Source organism: Amblyomma mixtum, unplaced genomic scaffold (genome assembly GCF_055824585.1).
Source record: "Amblyomma mixtum isolate Tamu unplaced genomic scaffold, ASM5582458v1 scaffold_25, whole genome shotgun sequence".
Lineage (NCBI taxonomy): Eukaryota > Metazoa > Arthropoda > Arachnida > Ixodida > Ixodidae > Amblyomma > Amblyomma mixtum.
The window spans coordinates 637501-652916 of NW_028317722.1; the positions used below are offsets into that span (position 1 = coordinate 637501).

The window sequence follows — 15416 nt, forward strand, 5'->3', positions numbered from 1 at the left end:
AATGCTGTAATCATCGGACAGGAACAATCAAGAAAAAAAACGGGGAACTAACTGCCTCATATATACAGGTGAACTTAGCCCAATCCTCGTGCACATACAGGCGTCAAAAGATTACCACGTCGCATCAGCTCTAAACTGAATGGCCAAGTAAAAGTTGGAAATATTCGCTGAAAACGCTTGATATCTGTCTAGCGCAGTGCAAGACCTGGATTACGTAATAAGTTTTGTTGCCAGAGAGGTGTTGCATGCCTGAGTGCGACCGAAAATTGGAAGTCAATGTGGCACAAAAATTTGAGCAAAACACTCGACAACCGGAACCGGCTTCTTACAGTAATGTGCACTTGACTTAAAGGCATCAAGTGGAACGCCGAGATTATAGACGGCACTCATGACCATTCTCTTCCGGCATAACGGAGTAGTGTTGAGCCCCATGAACCGAACCACAGGAGCTTTTGGGGCTGAGATGAGTCGGTTCGCCACGACTGTTGGGCTCTTGGGAGTGAATCAAGGCGCCTTTAGTGACTGCTCAGATGTTTAAGAAGCGTTTCATCCAGATACGTACTGAGGCATGCATAAATAATTTATAAGCACGGAAAATATATACATCCCAATTAAGCGAGTAGTGAAGTTCGTTTCCGGTGAATTTTATTCGTGATGGCTTGTTGTCGTAGCCCCATCATGCGGCACCCACTGAAACCCCAGCACGCAAAGTAGGGCGGTGACCCAGGAGATGGCCCGCGTCTAGTGAATTCACCGCAGTGCAAAAAAATGGCGAATTTTATTGACAATTTAAAGCGCTCTTAAATAAGAATGAAGAAAAAAAATTCGAGCCTGGTGGCAATTGCCATCACCTCGTTTCAAAGGGGACGCTCCTATCCTTCACCAATCCATCCACAAATGTCTTACAAACGCATCTTCGAGTTCTTTACCCAAGCATTCGTGGATAGTGTTATTATGAGCGTGAAAATTACACATGTTCCAGTGAGGGGACTAGCGAGGTACGTTTCCGGTGAACGTTTCCAGTGCCGGGTCTAACGAAACATAACCGACCTTTCGCTCCAACTAACCATGTTCTACTGATTTGAACCAGAGCCGAATTTTTATTTTGAAGGCGACCTTGCACGTATGTATCATAGCTCAAGTCATGCGGAGCACAAAGCCGGTAGACAACACAGAACACGACAGAGAGACGCTGACTTCTAAGAAACCTGTAATATGCTTAAAGCAATGATGGTCGAACAGGAAGCTGTGTCACAGCATCACATACAGAAGCATCCCGTCTGCAGAGACAGGGTAACTGTTAAGAAACGATGGTCTCGCGAGCTTGTAATTTCTGCCTTTTGATATGCCACGCCTTGATTTTTGATGAAGAGGTCCCCAAATTACATTCAGAGCTGGTAGCAAAATTAATATCTCTGCAATGAAATTATTTCTAGAGCACGATTTCATTTTTCCTGTCCTGGCTTGGCCTTGAAAACCATTGCCATAAGCAATCGTTTCTTTCTTCTTAAATTGGATTAACATTTTGTTAATTTTTTATGTAAACCTAGAGTCATAGGGAAGACGGTTGATACGTATACTTACTCTTTTCCCTGTGTACTTTTTTGCGCGAGAGGCTTTCTGATAATTACACTAGCTAGCTTCGCAAAGCACTCTCGTTTTTTTTTATTTCTAAACAAGGTATAATACTTCTTATGCAATTTAAAATCAAGAAGGAAATGAGACTGAGTGAAAGTTTGAAAGTTTGTTCATGAAATTAAAAATGCAGTTTATGCAGAAAGTTGCAAAAAGAGGCCCCAAAAGTTTGACACTGTAGTTGGACCTCCATGCAAAAAGGCAAAAAGAAACAAATAGCAACATGAAGCATCATAGCATATCAAAAACATGTTAGCGATATTTCAAGAATTCAGTAATATGAAGTGTAAACAACAAATGCACTAAAAAGTGAAGTTTCGATCAGAAATCAAACCAGATAGACATAATGTCGGTTAAAATAGCTTCATAATCAAGAAAAAAAGAATGAACGAGGGCAGGAAACGTTTAAATGACTAAACAGATGACACGGTTTGAATACTATGAGACAATGAATTTCATAGTTTTATTAAACAAAATCTCCTCTGCTGGTTGAAACTTTTGTTGGTGCGAATTTTTGTGGGACGCAAATATAGTAAGGATACGGTTTATTAGTTCTTGAATGTGTATGTACTGCATAAGGTTACGGTTATTTAACGCAAGATAAGCAAATATGCCAAGTTTAAATTTCATCGGTTCTGAAATACTAAGGATGTTCAGCTAAGATTATTGCCGCGAATCTTCGTAGTGTGTTTATTCTTGAAAGCTGCCGGCACGCCTCTTAATCGTTTTGTTTGCGGTGCAAGATGCGCCTTGATTTATCTTTATTGATCGCATCCAAGTGGAGCGCTGTTCCAGAATGTTCTAGTAACTTTCCAAGCTTCCCATGAAAAGTTCGCTATCAGCTTTAAAAAGAGCACGGCCCAGAACGGATGCAATTCTGTTCGACGACCGCCGAGCTGACCTGTTGCTACACCACCGCCAAGTAACTCAGTTTTTTGCGGGCGCAATTCATCGCAAACAAAGAGCTTCCTTTAGAAGCCATTCTCGCTGTTTACCTGCTCACCGGAGTGCAGTCACCACTACGTGACAGTATCAACGGTTAATGTAGGAATTCCTATTTCACCAAGTAATGATCCGCACCGCTTGGTTCTGCGTAATCTGAAGTGCGGAAAGATGAGAATGATATGTCTGACCACAAGAGGTGATACAATAATTAAGATGACACTGAATGAAAGCACAGGAGAGTTGAATTAATGTATGGAAACAAAAGTGTGTAAACAAAATTCTGATCCCACATGATACTTTCATTCCATGTTGTTGAATATGTGGATTAAATTTCAAATGATGATTCAGGTGTACACCAAGAAATATACAATGATCCTAGGGAAGTATGGGGCAAGAGTAGATTGAAAGGAAAGTTGGAAGAATTGTAAGCTTTGAGCTAAACAGCGTGAACTTGGATTTAGCAGAGTTAATGAGATGTGTATTTTTCGTGCACTAAATTGCGATATCAATAACATTAGAATTAAGCTTGGATGTCAAGCTATCCTAAGATTTGAGATGTGAGTGGAATCATCTGCATAAAGGGTGCAGTCGGGGGCAGGAGAGACACAGGAAGACCATTTATACAGGTAAGTAGAAGTGGACATAGAATGAAACCTATTGGGAAACCCATGTCAATATCCTTTTTGTTCAAAAAGAAACACCATATACATACTGTTTGTTCATGGTTAGATGGAAACTACGAAAAATTTTTAATGAGATCCCTTTAATACCGTAAGACATTGGTTAGCAATAAATACATCATGGTTACTCTGTGAAAAGCCTTATTAAAATCAAGGAAAACATAAAAGACGCAGTCAACTTTACAAATTTCTAACTTTTATTTGTCGATGGAGTAAGTCAAAGGAAGGTTAGTGAAGAGACCTTGCCGGAATCGAAAATGTTTCGCATGCCGCATGTTAAACTTTTTGAGGTAATTCGACACTCTTAAAGAATAAATTTTTCAATGCTTTTAGTGGAAAAATGCAATGATATAGATGGTCCTCTAATTATTAATGCGATTTTTATCACCTTTCTTGAAAACAGACACGATTCCATTTCTCTTTAGCTGTGGCGGAAAGACAGCAGATTAAAATATTAAGTTATCCATATGTTTGAGGACATCATAAATGTCATATGCAATCGCTTTCATATTATTTTCACGAATATTGTCGAAACCTGCGGGCGATGTTTTTTTTTATTTCCAATCACGCTTTTAACCTAAACAGGTGACGTAGAGGCCAGCAAGGACGAATGCGTGGCGAAAGCGGTTCACTGAGGGTAGGTCAAAGTAGCAGCAGTAGGGGAACACGTAAAGTATTCGCTGAAAGCATTACCAACGTCTAAAGAGCTATGAAAAGGTATTCTGTCGTGAATGATAGGCGATATAGATGAGTTTGAGTTCCATTTGAGAAAAAAGTTGATGAATTGTCACAGTTTAATGGAATTAGAGCCGGAGCTAGGTATTTCATTTTCGCTACAACTTTTCCTGGCACTTCTCGAAAGTATTGTCAGAGTGTAGGAGTACTTTTTGAAACGTTGATGTAGGGGAGTGCTAAACTGTTGCCTTTTAGCTTTCCTGTATAACTATTCTTTCTTTCGTAGACTGATCATAAGGCCCTTGGTAAGCCACGGGTTGTTAGGAAATGAATAGTTCGTGCGGAATATAACGTATATGTAGAGGAAGCCAAGCAATTAGTAATTATGGATGAGAAAGTACCATATGTCATCTGAGCGACAGTTTTCGAAACTATATTCGACAAGTCGACAGAAGATATCACATGCAGGAAGTGTGACCGATAAAACACTTCCGTAGAGCAAGTGTGTGTTGTGGCGCGCGCGACAACTATCTTGAAAAGCGATAGCTACAAGGTAACGGTCAATGACAGCTGCCCTGATAACAAAAGCCTATGGAGGATAAAGAAGGCTGGTTAATGCATATTCAGTGAGAGCGCAAGACCCCATTGAAGTGCATCAAGTCGGAAGATCGATTAATCATTCAATTTCATACCCCTGAAAGCAGCTATCATACAGGTCACTGTGAGTATTAAAGGCTATTAAATTTATGGTTATCTCACCCAGAAAACTACCCACTTATTTTCTTTAGATAATATATCAATTACAGTATCTAGAGCTTCAAAGAAGGCCAGAATATCAGAACTAGACGATCTGTATATGCAATCAAATACAACATTTTTATTGTCTATACCAAATACAGAATTGTCCATTTCAGTCCAAATAGATTCACAATCTGTCACATATGAGCAGAAATGAGTGCAAAGGTGAGCGCGAAGAAGCGACTCCTGTTCACAAATACCTAGTGACTATGAAACAATTGCTTCGCTGACTATAAGGTCATGAAAAATTTCCTATATTTGCTGGTAGTTATGCAAGCAAGGCAAATGCAAGAAAATCAAGTGCGGTTACGCTATGCGCACAAATTGCGGAAACTCATGGATACTAGGCGTATGCTTTCACACCTTTATTTTCGGACAAACTTCGGGGGCCTTAACAAAAAACTCAAATGAAATACTGTTTCGAACTGAAGAATACATCATCAGCTAGTTCTTTGTCCATCACAATGAAAACTACGCGGACTTCCCGACGGACGCATAAAGGCAAGATGAGACACAGGCGCTGACTAACAACTTAGTTGTTAGTGACAAACAACTGAGTTGTTAGCAGCGCCTGTGTCTTTTTTTCCGCATCCGTCATGAAGTTTATGCTGTTTTCATTTTGTCGTTTGGGAGTTGGTCCACCACCAAATTTTCGACACGACCCCCAAAATTTGGAAGTAGACCCACCTCATGAGAAGAATTAATGGGTATTGGTTGGAATTTGGGTGAATAAGGGTGCACTCAAAAGAACTAGTGTCAGATTTAAGGTCAGGTTGTGAAGATTATTTACTGAATTAAGGTGAAATAGTGATTTCAATTAGTTTAATGCCTTAAAATAATGAAATGTTACGCTCTCGGAAATCCAGGTCAATTTGGCGCTGCTGATGACGCCACGGCTCTCTCGGCCAATCAGGGCATTTATTTGGAAAGGCCTTGTGCTTTTATGTAGAGGAGATTTATTTTTTATCGAAATAATATGTGACCTTTTCATATTTCCTGGCTTCCTTATTTCATTTTTGCTCGGCTGTGTCTTGATGTGAACTCGCTGTAAGATTGCTGTCTCGACTATCTTTTCAACTACTTGTAGCGCCAAAACAGGGGAGCGCCAACCATCCCAAGGCCGATTGAGACCGGAGGTACGCTCGATGTAAACGGATCTTTGCACGAAGCGTGATTCATGGGTGACAACTGATCGCTGAAAGTGAGACGCGTGTTCGGCGAGAGAAACGTGTGATCGTCAGGGTAAAGTGCGCCTCTCGCTTTAATGCACAGTATGTGGCACTGGAAAAGGCCAACTTCTCAGACAGACATCAAACATTATTCTGTGATTCCTTGAAAATAACGTTTTTAAAACAACTTTGAACGCTTAGATTTGTTTTTCCATATTTTTATTTTTCATGTCTAGCCTATTCGTTTCTGCTGTACAATATCTGAAATAAAAGCTTTCATTTCCATTGCTTGATTTTCACAACGCTGCTATTCTGCAAGAACATTTCTTGTTTTGTTACACATTATTCAGATAACGCATACTCGCCTTTTGTTGTTTTATTACACCAGCGGTGACTCAACTGCTAGTTTTTTTTCATGAATTTGCTAACAGGAGGTCCGCCTGTCACTGGAAACTAGTTGTGGTTGCATTTATTTGTTAGCGAAAATAACATAGGGCACTCCTGTCCACACAAGCATTCAGGTATCCTGCTGGCGGTGTCGCTGCTAGCTTATCTGCCGTATTGTGTTTGAGAACCGATGGCTTATATATTTCTTTAACTTATGCTCAATCCTTCTGTGTTCCCTACTCTAGTATCCGCCGCAGAGTTATTTATATATCTGCAGCATTGCGCATTCAAACTTTTTCGTCTATATTTCCGGCAGTTCCAGAGCCACCTTCGAAAATCAGTGGGATCATCACGACCGTGAACGGGACTTCGTCTGTGCGGCTTGATTGGAAATGTTCTCCGGAATCCACCTCGAAGTGCTTCGCTGGTTACTGGGTGAAGCTCTGCGAATCCTGTGCTTCGACAGACAGCAATCGCTGCTGCTTGGCCGAAAAAACTTTCCGCCCCTTTGTGGTCTTCAACATCACCAGCCCAACACAATACCGAGTGGAAGTCTCTTCCGGCGTACTGTACGGTCGTTTCTCCATGTGAAGTTTACCGGAAAATTACCGTTTTTATTTCTTTCCATACTGAACACTGTTTTTTGATGTGATGAGTGATTATAAAAATAAAACGCTTAACTTCGAAGAAAATGAGCCACTTTCGTAGCTACCTAAGCATGCTCTTGTCCTTCTGCTGTAGCGCGGTACCCGCTGTTCAAAAGTGTTGAACTTTGACAATTTTTTATACACCGCGAATTTTGAATTCCAGCAAGCGCCAAAGAAAGCATTTCCATTAGTCACATACAGCGCTCTGGGGTCTTCGCCATCTTGAAAATATGTTTTTTACTTTCAATTTACATTGAAGGGATGTGGACATACAGAGTGTACACTTGGAACACTACAATTGCACGAGGTACACCAGCAGCAGCCGCCAGCCAGAGGTCCAGTAATTACAAATAATTATCTGAAATAAAAAATACTGAGTGTCGCGTTGGTCTGCGCTAGTCACCGAAAGTAGGAATCGAGCGCAACCAACTGAAGACGTGTACAGGGTCTGTCCTGAATGTAATGAGGCTAGTCGCGGAGTGGCGCGTGCTCGCGCTAGATCGGGAAACCGCTTTTGGGGGAAGGAGTGGGAACCTTCAGCTTCACAATGCGAAGAGCTTAGTTGGCTGCCAGCAGGCGAAGCGAGTGGACATCTTCGAGTGTGTACCCATATTTCGTCGCTGCGTCGAGGAAACCATGGAGCGAACGTTGGAACAGCGCTACGCGGTGAAGCTTTGCAGTAAACTGGGTAAGTCACCTACCGAGTCAATCAAAGTGATCAAGACAGCATGTGGGAACGATGCAATGTCCATGTCGTGTGTTCTAATGGCACAAGGCATTTAAAAACGGTCGTGACGACGTTCACAACAGCGTTCACAACAAGCAGCGGTCCAGGCGCCTGTCGATGAAGGTTACGGACGGTAGCGTTGGCTGTGTGGTCCTGAACGTCTTCACGGCCATTTGTAAATGCTTTGTGCCATTGGAACCCTTGCGATCCGGACATTGCATAATTACCACATGCTGTAAAATGTCTCGGTCGGTGATTTATTCAGTTTATTGCAAAGCTTCACCGCGTCGCGCTGTTCCACGGTTTCCTCGACGCAGCGACGAAACAGGGGTACACGTTTGAGCACATCCACTCGCTTGACCTGCTCGAAGCCAACTGAGGTCTTTACACTGTGAAGCTGAAGGTTGCCGCTCCTTCCCCCAAAAGCGGTTTCCCGATCTAGAGCATGCACGCGCCACACCGCGACTAGTCTCATTACTTTCAGGACAGACCCTGTCTGTCTTGGGAAGACACTGCCAGTGTTTTCACCATCTTTACTATACGATTGCATAGTGATTTCTGGCGTGCACGTTAATAGCTGCAGCAAATGGCTCCGCCAGCGCTGTTTTAGTAACTCCCGTGCATGCCTCTAATACCAATTGCTACTTACCGCTGTAACCAATGGACCCATAAATACCCAACTGTACAATGGAAACTTTTCTTCAGTTACAAAGAAGCGGGTAGAACCGTGGGAACAGCGTTTTGCCATCACTAACGTTGCATTTCACGTGAAAATACAGGAATTGTCGTCAGGAAATACCTAGTTTACTTATTACAAAAGTTCATCCCTAACATTTTTTTCTGGAATTTCATCTTAGGGTTTTGCTGAATTATTTATAAATACTGTACAGAGGAACCATTAAAGAAACATTTTTCTGCCCTTTTACGAAATATGAGAGAATCAAAAGCCCTTTAGTGCGAATGTGTGTTAACAAAACTCCAATCTTTTCACAAACTCCTTCATAAAATATGAACAATACAGCCGTCGGTGAACTATTTTTCATCCGTTTCTGAGCATGGCTTCCAAAGAAATCGTCAGAATGCTGTCGACTTGACGGGAGTCCTACGCGTGCCAGATACGCCGCAGTTTCGCGACTTTAAAACTAGTTTTAACTCGGGGCCAAAACACCCTGCTTTTTTTTATGTTTGCACTGTAGGCTGCCCATTTATTTTTTAAGTTAAGATTTTCTGGAAAGTTAGAGCTCAGAGCCTATGTGTATAAGTAGCACACTTCATAGTGCATGCGGAGCTGAAATAAAAATTTTGGTACGTATGAAAATGTAGAAATAGAAGCTTGCCCTGATTTCCGGTCACACTGCGCACCATACATACAATACACAATAGCAGTACTACGAAGAATCGTGTTGTTATGGAGAGTTATTGAGGGCTTGTTGCTTATATATACACGAAAAAACTGTTTTTGATGCATGACATGCTTTCAGCACTCAAATTAGTATCTACACAAGAGTGGGACATGTTGCCGATGCAAGGATACGCAGAATTTTGGGGTGACAGTGAACCGCAAATATTATTTTAGGTACCGTTTGAAGTCAGCGCCAGTCCTGTCCACTTCTTCGTTTGTCCTTGTCTTTTTGCGCTACATTCTTTAACCATGATCGCTGACCAACAAGCCCAACCAGCCACTTTAGCTCATCAGCTTTCTTCTACATTGGGCTCTTTTCTATCTAGCTTGAGCAAGCAAGATGCCTTCATAACCTGCGTCAACTTTATCGCGATCTCTACTTGCAAGGCCTTGATCGCCTCCTTCTATCTCAAAAAGAGACACGTACCGTTTGAAGTAAGCGCCAGTCCTGTGCACTTCTTCGTTTGTCCTTGTCTTTTTGCCCTGCATTCTTTAACCATGATCACTGACCAACAAGCCCAAACAGCCACTTTAGTTCATCAGCTTTCTTCTACATTGGGCTCTTTTTTATATAGCTTGAGCAAGCAAGATGCCTTCATAACCTGCGTCAACTTTATCGCGATCTCTATTTGCAAGGCCACGATCGCCTCCTTTTATCTCAAAAGGAGACACGTGCCGTTTGAAGTAAGCGCCAGTCCTGTCCACTTCGTTTGTCCTTGTCTTTTTGCGCTGCATTCTTTAACTATGATCACTGACCAACAAGCCCAAACAGCCACTTTAGTTCATCAGCTTTCTTCTACATTGGGCTCTTTTCTATCTAGCTTGAGCAAGCAAGATGCCGCCATAACCTGCGTGAACTTTATCGCGATCTCTACTTGTAAGGCCACGATCGCCTCCTTCTATCTCAAAGGGAGACACGTACCGTTTGAAGTAAGCGCCAGTCCTGTCTACTTCTTCGTTTGTCCTTGTCTTTTTGCGCTGCATTCTTTAACCATGATCACTGACCAACAAGCCCAAGCAGCCACTTCAGTTCATCAGCTTTCTTCTACATTGGGCTTTTTTCTATCTGGCTTGAGCAAGCAAGATGCCTTCATAACCTGCGTGAACTTTATCGCGATCTCTACTTGCAAGGCCACGATCGCCTCCTTCTATCTCGAAAGGAGACACGTACCGTTTGAAGTAAGCGCCAGTCGTGTCCACTTCTTCGTTTGTCCTTGTCTTTTTGCGCTACATTCTTTAACCATGATCACTGACCAACAAGTCCAAACAGCCACTTTAGTTCATCAGCTTTCTTCTACATTGGGCTCTTTTCTATCTAGCTTGAGCAAGCAAGATGCCTTCATAACCTGCGTGAACTTTATCGCGATCTCTACTTGCAAGGCCACGATCGCCTCCTTCTATCTCGAAAGGAGACACGTACCGTTTGAAGTAAGCGCCAGTCGTGTCCACTTCTTCGTTTGTCCTTGTCTTTTTGCGCTACATTCTTTAACTATGATCACTGACCAACAAGCCCAAACAGCCAGTTTAGTTGAAGAGTATACAGACTGGCCTATATTTCTGCATGGCACGCTTCCAAGGTGGACACAGATATAAACTGCGAAAACCATAATCATGACTTTTTTAATACATTCCTAGACAGCCCGCAAAATCGCCTGACAGTATTACATATAAATGATCGCAGTATTTGCAATAAGCAAGATAAACTACATGATCTGTTGTCATCCTTCTCATTTCCACTAGATGGTCTACTTTTCTATGAAACCTGGCTTTCAGTGGGCGAGTGACCACCGCAATTTGAACAATACATTTATATCGGCTTAGTTCGCACGTAAAATAAGGGATGTGGTGTGGCCGTGTACGTGCTGCAATCACAAAAACATGAGGCGATATCGCAGTTTTCAACGGTCACAAATGATGTTGGATGCCTCACGGCGCGGTTAGACGGAGCTGTGATTGTAGTAGTCTATAGGCCACCAACAGGGAACAAGTTACACTTTTTGAACAAATTGAATCTGTTGTTGATTACCTTAGTAGCGCAGGGCTTCCCTTTACAATCATGGGTGATGTTAATATTGTCATTCTTTCTAGCAACCCACCGTCAATGCAACTGAACGAACTGATAAATTCTTCTGCATGTGTGAACCTGACTACAAAAACAACCGAAATAACGGCAGTCTCTGCCTTGCTACTAGATATCTGTATAAGTAATATGCATCCCCCCGGGTGTCTTTCTTGGTTATTATCAGTAGATATAAGAGATCACCTACCAACGTTTTGTTCCATTGCACTTGCGCACTTTAAAAATAAAGAAATTGAAATCAAAGAACACGTACTATAAATGAACACGCTCTGGAAATCTTTTGCTGTCTTATCTGTACCACCAAAAGGCAACATGTTCTAAGTGAAAAAGACGCGAACAAGACATATGACGTGTTGTTCGATAAACTTATATGGTGCTACGATCAGTGTTTTCCAGTAAAGACAGAGAAGCGGCACAGTAAAAAAATAATAAGAAAACCATGGATCAGAAAAGCTACATTGAAAATGATAAATAGAATGAAAAAGGTGTACCACGCCTTCGTTAAAGTCGTGACCCGACAGAGTTCACTGACTAGAAAAAACATAGAAATATGGATAACACGCTGGTACAACAAGCAAGAACTCAGTGTTATGAATAGCTATTTTCTGAAATAAGGAACACTTCCCAGAAAATATGGAATGAAGTTAGAAATCTGACCAGTCAACAGAAACCATTTGTACACTCATATTACAACACCTAATAGGATTTTGTCTGGCTGTGCGGCTGCAATCGCCATGAATAACCTCTTTGTCCTAACACAAACACCGATCCTAACACAAAACAAAAAAAAACCCTGCTAATTGTTGCGCTCACCTTGCGAATTAGATCATGTTAACTCCCGTGACACCGCCCGAAGTGAAAAAAAAATAATTAATGCTCTAAAAAACAACACAGCTGCTGGCTATGATGGCATTTCATGTGGACGGATAAAATATGTCTCTGATTTAATATATATTCCTCCGGCTCCTATCATTAATTGTAAGTTCGAGATCGATGTGTTTCAAGATCGATTAAAGATAGCACATGTACATTCGAGTTTTAATGGTGGGAACCTCTATGCTTTGACTAACTACCGACCTATTTCAGTGCTTCCGATCCTGCCTAAACTTTTTGAAAATTCCATCAACATCAGGATACAAAGCTTTTTCTATAAATATTATGTAATTAGTAATATGCAGTACGCATTTCAAAAAAACAAATCTGCAGAATGAGCCCTGCTCAACATAAAGAATGTGATAATAACAAATTTTGAACAAAGACAATATACGCTTGGACTATTTCTAGATATGCGCAAAGCATTTGATTCTGTGTGTCACGATGTCCTGCTAGTTAATCTGAAGAGGTATGAGATCCGCGACATACCACTAGAATTAATAAAAAGTTATCTGTCAAACTGCTATCAATATGTCAGTTTTAATAAATGTACATCTCGAGTTCTGCAGTTAAAAGAGGCGTTCCACAGGGATCTATTCTCGGGGCCTTGCAGTTCATAACATACATAAATGATTTATGCTCTATTTCTAATACCTCAAAACTAATCATGTTTGCAGATTACACCAACATCTTTTTCTCCAGCCATTCACTCCCGGAAATTGAACATGCTGTCAATAACTATTTCCTCTGCCTGTCTATTTGGTTAAACACAAATAAATTATGCTTGAGCAGTGAGAAAACAAAATACACATTGATTGCACCGGTAAACAGGCCTAAGAAATCTGGCCTAGAAATTTTGTTTGATTTGAGCTGAAATCATTGCGAAAAATTTTTGCTGTGCGGTTTGGGGAAAGCTTATTATAGAATTCTCTTGTAGATAGCCTCATAGCTGACCTTAGTAAAACAGTTGGGTGGCTCTTTAAAATTTGTCCACTCACCCCTCAATGGCTACGAAACTCTTATTTATCCCTCGCTCTTTTGTTCCAAGCTTTGATACTGTTATTTAGTCTGGGGTACCACTACAAGTTACAATTAGACAAGATGAATTAGCCTGAAAACAAAGGTGTTAAGAATATTTGATCAATATCATGGCCCACCGAGACTTCTGAGTACAAGACAGTTTTTCCTGAAATATAGAGTGTTAAAGGCCAAACAAATTCATTATTTCAATTTGCTTGAGTACATAAAGAAAGCGAAGCTTTATAGTCTAAAAAACTCCAGTGCAGCTCCGGCATACATACTCTGTAGGGAAACTTTACGGCCAACCAAAGTAAGGCCGAATTATGGACGACAACATATTGAATATCAAACAGCTAACCTTTTGAATAAAATAAAAGAATTAACAGATCTGACTGCTAACGTCTTCAAGAACACGCTTAGAGCTCTGCTGCTCTTGGAAAATAGGAACTCAATCTGACTTGTTTCTGTTCGTAGTTTGTAGTTTTTGGGAGTGCATTATCGTTTTGAATCTTTCTGTCGTGTGTTGCTATTGTAATGGTGTTATTATGCTGTTACTAAAATTGCTACAACCATGTTTAGAATTGGGTACATTTGCATTTTCGTACTAAGAATTTTTTGTTGGCATGTACGGTTTATTGTTTGCTGCATGCGTTTTTTTTTCGTTACATAATTTATTTACAATTTTTTGTCAGTACTATGACATTTTCTTATTTCCCCCGAAGATTTTGGTGACAAACTTTTCGCATAAATCTATGTTAAATGAATGTACATCAGACATAACTTCACCAGCGAAAGAACGAGACACGAGGAGAAGAACAACACAGGACAACGCTAGCTTGTTCTTCTTCTCGCGTCTCGTTCTTTCGCTGGTGAAGTTATGTCTGATGTACACTAACTAGCCCACATAGGTACCTTCTTAAACTAATGTGCCAAACTATATGTGAGGCAAGAGCCATCATCAGGCGTATCGCCTTTTGCTCTTGCTCCTCTTTCTGTATGAGAAAGGAAACAAATAAATCAACTCAAAGCGACTCAGGCAATCGTAGACGCCGTAGTGAAGGGCTCCGGAAATTTCGATCACCTGGGGTTCTTTAAGGTGCACTGACATCGCACAGTACAGGGGCCTCTAGAATTTCGCCTCCATCAAAATTCGGCCATCGCGGCCGGGATCGAACCCGCGTCTTTAGGGCCAGCAGACGAGCACCATAAACAAAACTTCATAACATTATATGCCGCAGCGATATCAGAACCAGCGCCGAAACAAAGAAAACACTATCATTTCCTTGTGCCTTAGACCGCTCGACATCCGCCGCGGTCTCTTGCACTGTATTTTGCTACTTCAGGCTCTCGCACTGCGGATTTAATGTGTCGTTATTGTGACATTTGGTACGCTAGCTCTGTGCTTCTAAGTGTTCGATGGGAGCAGTACTGCCTGTGGTCTCTGCAGCCTCGCTCAAGCCTCATTATACTCAAGAGCAGTAGGCTCGACTGGTCGACATCAGTAGCGTTCAGTAGCCGCGCGCAAATCAAAGAACGAGTCCTCGGCGGCATTACTGTTTGTAAAGGCCGAAGAAGAGAGCCCTTACCCCCATGTACAGGTTAGCTGAGCGTAAAGCTAAAAGAAAGCTAAAGGAAAAGCGGCGGAATGCCGCCGCTCGCAAAGCTCCAGAAACGGTGAGTGACGCCGGGCGCTCTAGTCCGACAGAAGACACGCGGGTGATGCCATCAGTTCTCCAATGCTCTAAAGTAGCCACGCAGGCCACGCGCGCGACCTCCCTGCTTCTGAGGTTGAATAAAAGCCTGCTGAGATGGCAAACGGTCCAGCAATCAAATTGAACTGGTCAATACCTGAGTGAGGCTAGCGCTCTTCATGAGCCGTCAGAGAATGCGCCGCGCGTTTCTTGCAATTCATTTCGCACTTATAATTTTCTGGAGGACCAGATAGACAGCACGTGTTTTTAACCATACGGTCATTAGGCTGAAGTCGTCACTCTTAAAATTTTGTTACGCGAAATGGTGTTACGACTCTGCAACAGCGCGGTCGAGTCAGCCGAGTGTAAACAATATTTCTGTTAGTTTCGAGCGCCACAATTTTTGTGGGTGTAGCCTTCGTGACGAAATATCGAAGCTAGATCCCTGAAACTACTTTCAGCTACATAACTGCTTTCATGGTTACTGTAGGTTGCAAACGAAAGCACGTAGAACATAGCCATACGCTTAGGTCAGAAACTGAGATTTTTCTGAGTTTAATATGGCGCATGCCCAGGAAGGTATGAATTTCAGTGCTCCAATGTTTATATTTTCCGGATAATAACGGAATCCGCCGCGAGACGAGGATGCTGCAAAGTATCTTTATTGTCCCAAGAAGTTGTCGACAC

General features: G+C 41.8%; 1 pseudogene; it reads left to right on the top strand.

Annotated features, from left to right (window-relative positions):
* LOC149324539 (uncharacterized) overlaps window positions 1–6922 on the top strand; it is a 25512-nt pseudogene extending 18590 nt beyond the window's left edge.
* The last annotated feature ends 8494 nt before the right edge of the window (window positions 6923–15416 follow it).